The following is a 10,834-nucleotide window of genomic DNA, read 5'->3' as shown; positions in this document are numbered from 1 at the left end:
TAACGTCCAGACCACTTCCAAATCTAACCACAGAATTGTTCGTTCTCAAACTCTGGTCATATCACCGGTTTTTATTCTGTCCGTTCACTTCCAAGCTCAGTCACGAGCTTCTTGCACAATGAGATCGAGCCATGCTTTATTTTGATTAGTATCAGTCAAAGAGCATATTTGGCCTATGCAATCCAGGTAGAACTTGGTTCTTTGACAAATATACAGGTATTTGGTGTGGTAGTGCTAACCAACTAAGTCTGAAGCCTATGGGACATATATGGTTATTTGTCACAAAGTGTAGTGAGAAGAATGAGGTCTTAAAGTATAAAGAATAACCTTGTGGCGTGAGGTTTCTCAAAAACCTATGGATCGCTTACTCCTTTGAACATCATCGTGTTCTGTTAATTAGTTTGCTTGGTCGTTTCAAAAGAACTTGAAACGCATTAGATGTAGTTATATATCTGGAGATTTAGACTCAAAGATATTTGCAAAAGTGCATGATGACATTTTTTCTCCACAAGCCAAATGACTCTAAACCACAGAGTGTATTTGCAGTTACACTGGAACACTCACTTATTGGTTGAAACAATCAGGAAGATGTGGTATACCCGTCTAAGTGACTATTTAACAGGAAAAGGATAAAGTAAGGTTTTGTAACTTAGAAAAGAAGTTCCTTTTTCAGAATTGCAGCCATCTATATCGATGGTATGGACATGATAAGTAATCTTGATGGAATATGAGATCTTACAAGCTACTTGAAATCCTAATCTGAGATGAAAATCTTGGGAAATCTCGATCTTATCTATGTTCTATACTAGAAAATCGAGTTTGTGGTATATTAATCCACCAGTTTGCATATGTCCATTGTTAGGAAATTTAAAAAGAACATGCATCCTTCTAGCATTTCCATAATTAGTCGTGTTTCAAATGTACATGAATGACCATTTCGTCTAAAGGAATACGACAAAGATGTGTTGGGATATGAAATTCCCCTATCTTAGTGCAACAGACGCATTATTGTACTTAGATATTGTACACTCGACAAAGTACAACATCCTCAGTTGAACTTATTATCTAAATATAGCTCAGTGCCAATGCAGCGTCATTGGAATGGTACATGGAACGTAATCATATGCTTAAAGGAACCTTTAACATGTGTTAGTTTACCCTACAAAGACGTGAAAAGGTTTGCTAACGAAACTGCAATCCGAACAATTGTTGATTAATTATAAAATAAAAATAAGCTACATTCTCATCGAAGTAATCATGGGGAGATGTGGTAGACTTATTTACTAAACATTACCTAAATTCACTTTTATAAAGTACATGACTAAAGAAATTGTCCAGAAACTCTCTTGAATTTAAACAGGGGGAGATGCCGACATATTTTACTTCGAAATGTGAAGGTTTGTTGTACTCTTTTTCCCTTCGATCGAGATTAATTTTTCATACAAGGTTTTTGTTACTAGCAAAGGTTTTTAGCTAGAAAATGATAACAACACTAGATATATGTTGAACTTGAAGACCTAAAAGACGCGTTGATATTACTGAAAATATCTGAATCAGAGAAATGATACACGATGTTGAAAACACGGGGGTATGACAACCACAGTCAATATTTCGTTTGGTAATCTGTATGGACTAAACTCCAATATAATTCCGAGAGCACCAACTTAAAAGTGAGACTCAATCAAAAAATATATCAAAGAGCTTTATCGCTTTCTCAACACAATCAACAAATCGAACAGATAAAAATTCGTGAGCCTGATTGAAGTAAGAATAACTAGGACGGTACCAAAGACCAATGCCCAACTGTCAATCAAGTTCTATCCAACAAACAAGGTCAAATTTATCAATTGTGATTGAACTCCACACAACCTGTGATATTTCAATTATATAAACAAATATAATGCGGAAAAGAAATAACACAGACACCAGAAATTTTGTTAACGAGGAAACAACAAATGCATAAAAACCCCGGGACCTAGTCCAGATTTGAACACCACACTGTATTAAGTCGTTACATACTCTAGCCTACTACAAGTTAACTTCAGACTGGAATGTAGTTGAGCCCTAACCAAGTCTCACACTGATTAAGGTACAATGGCGTTCCTTACGCCTCTTGAATCCCACCAGGACTCTGTGCACTTGATTCCCTTAGTTGATCTCACTCACAACTAAGAGTTGCTACGACCCAAAGTCGAAGACGTATAAAAAAAATCTGTCTCCCACAGATAAGTTTATTCTGTTTTTGTTTCCGTCTTTAGATAAATCAATTGTGGACGTGAAACTCAACTAATAATCCGGTCTTATACTCCTGAAGAGTAGCCTAGAAATATTAGTCACCTCACAATAACTTAGTTGATTAACCGAAGAAGTTATTGCGGAATCAGAAGAGTCTGAGACGAAAAATTGTTGTGATTACTTTTTATATCTTACCTATCGGAGATAAATATCGAGTAAATCTTAGAGAATATAAAACTCAATACGATAGAACAAGTAAGATCAGAATACGCAACTACAAAGAAAATAGTTGGATCTAGCTTCACGAATCCCAAATGAAGTCATCAAGTCGTTAACTTAATAATGGTTTTGGAAAACCTAGTTTAAAGGATAATCAACTCTAGTTTGCAACTATGACACACATACTATCGGCATCAGATACTACAGTTCTCCCTTATATAGTCTTTCAAATCAGGGTTGCTTATAATCAAAAATAAGATAGCTTAGTAACAAAGCATTCAATATTCATCGTTAGATAAAATCCTGATTTAAGATTCAAGCTAAGTCTTCTTAGAAATTAAGCAGTCAATCTCCACCGTTAGAATGTATTATCTTGATACACACAACTAAAATATACTTATATTTAGATACGGATGAACCGTACCCAAACGTGTATACTTTGTTGGCTCAATAATAGTTAAGCGAAGTTAGCCATATTAAAACTTATATCTTAGCGATATTCATCTAACACTTCTAGATAAAATATGATGATCAATCAATCATGATGGATAATCAAATAAATTTAAATGTGTTTCAAGAGAGTTGTTCAAATGTTCATTATCTCACAGAAATATATATGAACCATTTGAAACTAAATCGGTTTGGTTTGTAATTGTACAAAGTACTTATACAAGAACCAATTCATGAACATAATGCCATGGTTTTTAAAACTAGTTCACATACCTTAATACATTAAAGTTCCAGGGACTTTACTTTGCAAACGAACCTGAGTTCATGAGTATGAAAATCCATACTTGCCGATTTTAGAACTTGACCACTTTGTTCGCAAACTGAGTACACGAACAAGAGTTCTGAAATTCCCTTTGTCCAGCCGTTCGCAAACAAGGTACGCGAACAACAGTTCCGGACATGGCCTTGTCTAGCCCGTTCGCAAACAAGATACGCGAACAACAGCTCTGGAACTTTACAGGTAAACCAGTTAACAAATAAGGTTCGCAAACAATAGTTCTGGTCTGAACTAGACTTACACAGTTAGTTTACAAGGTATACACTCTGCATTATATCCAGACATAGTAGTCATTCTAAAACTCTTATTTAATCATTGAAACATCCTTGGAAGACAACAATGGTAATCTTACACATACCACTAGCTTTAAGTAATTTTCAGGTGATTAATCGATCAATACGAAACTTCTCAAGTTGACATCAAATGATTGTCTCACACAAATCATGTAAGATGTTCAAGGTAATTTTCACATGATCATCTTTGACTTAATATTTAGTTTCCAACAAATAATTCGTTTCCAACTAAACTCGTCAAGAATACGATGAACTTAGCTAAAGCTAAAAGCTTCCAACAAGTATTTCGAGAAAAAGATAAACGAGTTAAACTCGTCTCAAAATATCAAATGTGTATAATGTAAAAGACTATATAGCTATACGAATTAGTCTCATTGGAAGATAAAATAGAATAGTCTTCTGAGTGATACATAAGTTTTAGTCTCCACATACCTTTTTTTGATGAAGTTCCTCCAAGCTCTTCAGTAGATCTTCTTCTTCAATTGGTGAACGTCGTGAAGTCTAAAGCTCAACTACACACTTCCATCCTAATCCAAGGCATAGCTATAAGTAGACTAGAAATCAAGTATATAGTTTTTATCAACTAAACTTGACAAACAATCTTGAGATAGCAATGCTTGCGAGTTCGACCGAGCAGTGCTCTAACAATCTTCCCCTTTGTCAATTTTAATGACAAAACTATCAATACATATAGATTAAAAAATAAATAAACTTTGTAGATTCTCATCCAACATGCTTGATTTCCTTGGCTCTACAACTTCCTTGAATTCTTTGTTACGTCAAGTTCTCCATCGATTCTGAATGTGTTCAACTCAGCATCATTGTTGTTGAAGATCCGTAGCCATAACAATATGAAAACAAAAGTTCTCAAACATTGTTATACAGTGTCATAGTATTATTATATAGAATCAAAGTCCAATTGCATCACAACTTTGAAATAATACTATGGTGATATGTATCACTCCCCCTTAGTCAATACTTTCATCTTATAATGAAAACCACTCCTCCTTATATAATGATCCGTAAACCATATGTATGTAGTGTGAACTACCAAATAATTCTCCCCCTTTTATCAATATAAATTGGCAAAGGTACGAAAACTTTGGGATCATAATGAATTCTCAAAAGATACTTCATGACTAAAAGAGAATATATCAACTTTTTTCGATGATTTCACATAGTCGAAATTAAGTGTATTCATCAAGGAGTTTATCAAGATACAAGTTAACTCCTACAAAATTCCACAACCGCTCTCCCCACAAAGATATGGCAATTAAGCGCAAGTTCATTTAAGAACTCTCCCCCATTTGATGTCATTCCCAAGAGAACAACATGAGCGACCTTACTTTTACGAGAAAAGAATGATTTCTTTGGACATTAACAAATCACATGGATTTGTATCAAGTAAACTCGAATGCATTAGCCACAAGAAGATCTTATTGGTTAATTTAATCGGAAACACTCAACATAAGAAAACTTACGGTGCCATACAGTATTTTCACATAATAGTGGATCAGGGAAATATCAATACTGCGTAATTTTCTCAACAAGTTCATTCTATCTTTTATCAATATTTGCATAAACACATAATAGACTTAACTTTTGAGCATATATGAGATAAGAACAGTTCACGAACGTAAACATATATATATCATAAGACATTTGTAATATATAAAACCAATAAGATTAAATACTGCAAGATCATCTTCCAAATAACTTAGAATTTAAAAACATTGCAAAATGAGAATCGTTGGAAATAGCTATGTGTAATCACAATAATTGCGATACCAAACCCTAGTTATCCTTCTTAAACACAAGAATAAATTGTCATAAGAAGTTTCCTAGACAAAAAATCAAATCCTAAGAAAAAAAACAAAACCGTAATAAAATCAAAGTACACTTTCGGAACCCTCACGGGTTTTAAGATCTTTGAGCTTGTGATTGACAGCATTTACTGCATCTTCGGAGAAGATATCTTCATTGAAAAGATCTTTAACATGCGTCTTCATGAGAAAAAGGTCAGATGTATCCTTTTTCAACTCAACTTGTAACACATCGAGACCTTTCATAGTATCAACGAGCTGTTGTTTTGCATCCTCAAAGTGTTTAAGAAAATCATGAACAACTTCAGCAGAAACCATCTCATCATGCTCCACATCTTAATGAGTAAATGCATAATAGCATGAGACATCAGGATAATCTTCAGAGTTTTGAGATTTGACAAAGTCATCTTCTACTAGAGTTATTTTATTCTTCCCTTTGCATTCGTAACCAATACCCATATCAAGAAATCCTTTCGTAAAATCACAAGTGCGAGAAGGAGAAGATATTCTTGATATAAGAAAAATAACCTTGAGTGAGAGAACTCAACTCAACTCAATAGGATAGTTATATATATAAACGGTTTCACGGGGAATATTTTTAGGGTTTTTAGAGTTGGTTCGTGACATGTAACAATGGGTACTCGTACGAATCAACCTTAACCCACAAAAGGAAACTCAGAGGTGTTGTAATGATCCATCCACAAACATAATGGTTACACAACAATTTTTGCTGCATGAAAATTTTTCTTTCACAAATCTTAGCTCAATAAATTTATATTCTCACAAGAGGAAAATTTATAGCACAGCAGTTGCACGCTAAGGATTTGTAACAACTTAATTTTTCAAAACATAACCCAAAAAAAAAAATACCTTGAAGTGATCCTCAACAAAAAAAATACTTATACAAAGTTGTAAATAGACAATAGTCTAGCTATGAATTAAGAAGAAAATAACTCAACTAAACAGAAAACAATTTTCCATCAAGTATACCTGATCATCAGGACATCTTACTCAACATGATTTGTCATGAGTAAGATTTCAAACCTTGTGATTAGCTAACACAAGTATGAGCTTTATGCTCATCGAATGAACAATGTTCATAATTAAACCTCTTTTTTCTTCTATTTTTTGCAGGAAACCCTTTTTGATGTGAAAAATCGTCATAAAACTTACTATCATCAAAATATGAGACTAAGCTCGAATCCTTTCCAGGAGAAGTTCGTTTGGAGGACTTTGATAGCCTATTGATAAGATCTTTGTACCCTTCAATTATCAGATTTAGGTTGTCCTTCATAGCTCCATTCTGACTAGCCTCTTCTGGTACCTTTTTCACGCCTTGAAAAACATCCCGAACCCCAGTTTGGGAAGGATTCTTTTGAAACTTCCTTGATCGACACATATTAAAGCTACTTTTACAGGTTCGGACATTAGAGAAGCAAATTGAACTGATCTTCCTGGAAGGTTTCATAGGGTGAGTCCTAAAACCAATTGGTTTAGACATATGAATATCAGTTACACCTTTGAGTATTAAGTTTAAGGTGTGTTGGAGTCGACCAATATAATTCATCCAACCTTAATTTGCACTTCCGTCGAACATATCCCTTTGTGTCACAATAGAAACACACTTTCTGATCACCGGAGTGATTAGAGCGAGTAGATTTATCACAATCGTTAGAAAACTTCCTCCTTACGTGAGATGTGGTGATTCCTTGATTAGAGGAAGTTAAATCACATCTTTAGTAATCTGAAGGGTTTGCAATTTAGCTTTTGAAATCGGTTTCATTAGTGAAACATGATTACAAGTAGTCACATTTTCTAACATCTCAGTTGTGTCAGAAGCAATTGGTACAGTGGACTCTTTAGAACAAACCTTAAATTGAATAAAGGATTTACTCATGATGTTTAATTTCTATCGCATTTTCCTCAAGTTTAGCCTCGAGTGAAGTTCTTGATAAACTTACTTCGACTTTTTCTTCACGAAGAATCTTTAATTGAGAGTCACGATCATTTACCATACCAATAAGCATATTGATTTGTGTTTCGGCCTAATAAATTCAGCGGACTGAATTCTAACTTGTCTTAGAATCAGTGCACTTTTGCAAGGACCCTCAAGCTCGACGACGCTATTAGACCAGTCAAGAGACAGTTTAGCCGTTAATACTCGATTAGTTAATGTAGATTTTAATTAATAGAAAATTAATATAACAACGATCTAGATGCAAAACTAGTACCATTAGATAGATCTCGAAAAGTTATGCGAAATGGACTACTAAATCGCGGCGTTCGGACACCGTACGAGAAAGATATCACGATCCGAATGTTGGATGTTGAAGTTGGACTAAAGTCAACCGGAGTTGACTCGACCTTTGACCGAAAAACGTTGAGCTTCCTGTCGTCGTTGACCGTTCACTGTACCTGAAGTTTGACCGGACCTTCCGTTTGTAAAAGTGTGTCCCTTAGTATTTTTGAGTGGTTAGCAATAGTGCAAATTTAATTAAGTTAGACCAAGTGTTTAATTGTTAATTATGTTTATGTTAGATTAAGCACCTAATTATTATATTAGTTAATGAAATAGATGTTTTGGTTAAGAACTTATCCTCTGTTTTTAGGTAAGATGGTGCCGTTGTCTAGAGACGAGTTTACAGGTAAGTCATGTTTCTTTTAAATACTTACAACATGTTTGTTTTCTCCTCTACATGGGTAGAGGGTTGTACATAGAGGTTTATCTCCATCTCTATATATACAGGTACCACTACATAGTACCTCTTAAATTTATGTTTGTTTAACCACTATGTAATAACTCTATATTATGCAACGAATTTTCTATATTTCTTATTGTACCCTTATAAAATTCAAAAATTCCTCGAAGATCGTTCCAACCCAATAATTTTAAAAATTCAAAAGATATATTCAAGTTCCAAAACGTTCAAAATTTGAAATTGAAAATTTGAAATACAAACACTAAACAGAGCAAAACCACCTGCATCCTCACGAGCACCTCCCCACCAGCCATACACCAACAAACAAGCCATCGGCTTATTCAAGACCCACCACCCATCACCAGCCCAAAACTAAAATCTGCGAAAAGAAAATTTGACTTGGCACTCTAAGAAAAGTTGGCCCCAGATCTCGTTTAAAAAACTATTACTCCACGAGTAGCTCGAGGAACTCCTTGCCCTGACTCTGCATTACACAAACTCAGCCAATAAAAGGAAGCACCTATAATAGTAACTGAACAACGGACTCCCGGTATGTCTTGAATGATAATTAATGCATACCAGTTTCTAAGAAATTGAACATTCTACTCTGTAGACAAGCAAAATTCTCAACTATTTTATTCAATCTTCTATTCATACCAAGCCGTTAACATCACAATATTCCACAATTTATTACATCAAACACAAGCATTACCGCTATGATATTGTATATTTTAGACCAACGCAAGTAGATATACTGATTTTTCCCAAAAACATTACAGCACAACACAATCATGAACTGTACAGTATTGTCCTTAAACTCAACTACATGAAAGGAAATGGTACGGAACAGAGAACAAAATTGCAACTAAGGTAGAGCACAAGGTTAAAAAAAATGTGAAAATAAGGATATATGATGAAAATGGTACGAGATATCTCTGTATAAACAAATTGAATTTCCAACTTCTCATCACATTATTGGCCTTACTGACATCCTATGATTATCAATTATTTGAGAAGATGGCTATTATGTATTTTGAATTTGTGCACATTTCCTAAATAAGGTTGATGATATCGACGAAAATTTGAACACACACAATAATGAGACTAGTAAATAATTGTGTAACCAATCAAATAAAAATCTCAGGTAAGCGGTTTTTGAAGAAGTGTGCACATAACTTCACCATTTTTTTAAGCATGGAGTCTAAACTCTGCAATACATGATGGAGGTTCTATTTGACTGTACCAGCTAAACTTAACTGATTATGTTATAAAAATGAGTGTCAATTGTGAGCTAAACTTATGTTATATCTGTTTACCATGAAGAAACCCCACTAGAGATACAATAAGTACTTGGAGAATCCAATGGTTATACCTTAGAGATAAAAATGCAATACAGTCAAATCACAGGATAGAAAGGAGAAGAAAAAAACAGCAAACACACTAGAGATTTAATGCAACAAAAACGAATTACACATTGCAAGTATACTACTTACATTCTTAAACAAGACAATAACTATGTTGATTATAATACAATCTTGGGTGGCTATGTAGATAATGATGCAATACAAGAGAGACAGAACAAGAAGGATAGAATCAGAAAAAAGCACTTACGAAAACCACTCGATCCCACAGCCAAAGCACGGAAGTGGTTTGCCATACAATCTTAGAGGGTGGTCATGTCAATCTTTGATCATGGTATATCTACCTTTTTCAGGGCCGTTAATATTGCTAGCATCCACTGCATCAATAAGACACACATTGCTCAGCCATCTAATATACATTTTTCTGAAAGTAACAAAATGCTTATAGAGTTATAACACTATAGTGGTTGCATTAATAAGTACAAAAACATCAATGCTAATACACGTTGGTCCTCCATGTCTATACACCTACTTGGCACGACTGATCCTTGACACTAATCATAGTAGACATGCAATCTTTATGGAGTATTCTTTAACTAACAACCGGTATCAAGTAAAAATAGACATATCAATTTTGGCAAAAGCAATAACACTGAACTTGTTTAGTGCCAAATTGGCTTTTGGTTTGAACATTTTGTTGAACATGTAAACAACATTAACTAATCTCGAACGTTTCGCCAGTGGTGGGCAATTAAATCAAGCATGAAATAATCAATATAATCGAAACCAGTTCACTTGGAAATCATATCAAACATGATTCATAAAAGCAATTATACAAAACAACATATGAATTTCTTAGAATTAATTAAAGAAATCGAGCAAAGCAGCCATGAACATGATATCTTCAACAACAAAAATGAAGAAGCGAAACGAAAATCTCACCTCCGTGATGGAGATCGATGTTATCTTCCTGCTCTTCTCTTTCAATGGAGAGATTGGGAATTTTTCTAGGGCGGGGCCGGAACGCGGAAGAGAACCAGTATGGATTGAGAATCTCAAGGTAGGAGTGGATTGTCATCAAATCAGGTGGGAACTCTGTAACCTCTTGTAATCATTAAGCTTTATTTTCCTGCGAGCATGATGAGTCCTTAATATCGGTGTGCATGATTGCGGGCTTGAGTGTACTATTCATGTATCGATGTATTGTTTGTGATATGCATTGTGAGATTTCCCTGCGAGGAGTGTCTGTGTTTCCCCACGACTCCTAGCTAAGTTAAGTAAGGCGGTAATTCATCCGTCGACAATATTACTTAGTAGGGTGGTAAGTCATCCGTTTGAATATTATTATAACTATTTCATTAGTAGGGAGGTAAGTCATCCGTTTGAATATTATTGCCTATTAGTATAGTAGGGTGAT

General features: G+C 34.6%; 1 long non-coding RNA gene across 1 annotated transcript; it reads right to left on the bottom strand.

Annotated features, from left to right (window-relative positions):
- Positions 1 to 8,225: 8,225 nt before the first annotated feature.
- Positions 8,226 to 10,495, bottom strand: LOC113309499. Its single transcript, XR_003340630.1, has 3 exons — positions 10,360 to 10,495; positions 9,668 to 9,794; positions 8,226 to 8,540 (listed from the first exon to the last, which is right to left on the bottom strand). It is a non-coding gene; the product is annotated as an uncharacterized LOC113309499 (long non-coding RNA).
- Between the last annotated feature and the right edge of the window lie 339 nt (positions 10,496 to 10,834).

This window comes from Papaver somniferum, chromosome 9 (assembly GCF_003573695.1).
Source record: "Papaver somniferum cultivar HN1 chromosome 9, ASM357369v1, whole genome shotgun sequence".
Taxonomy (NCBI): domain Eukaryota; kingdom Viridiplantae; phylum Streptophyta; class Magnoliopsida; order Ranunculales; family Papaveraceae; genus Papaver; species Papaver somniferum.
This window is presented reverse-complemented; position numbering and strand designations above follow the sequence as displayed.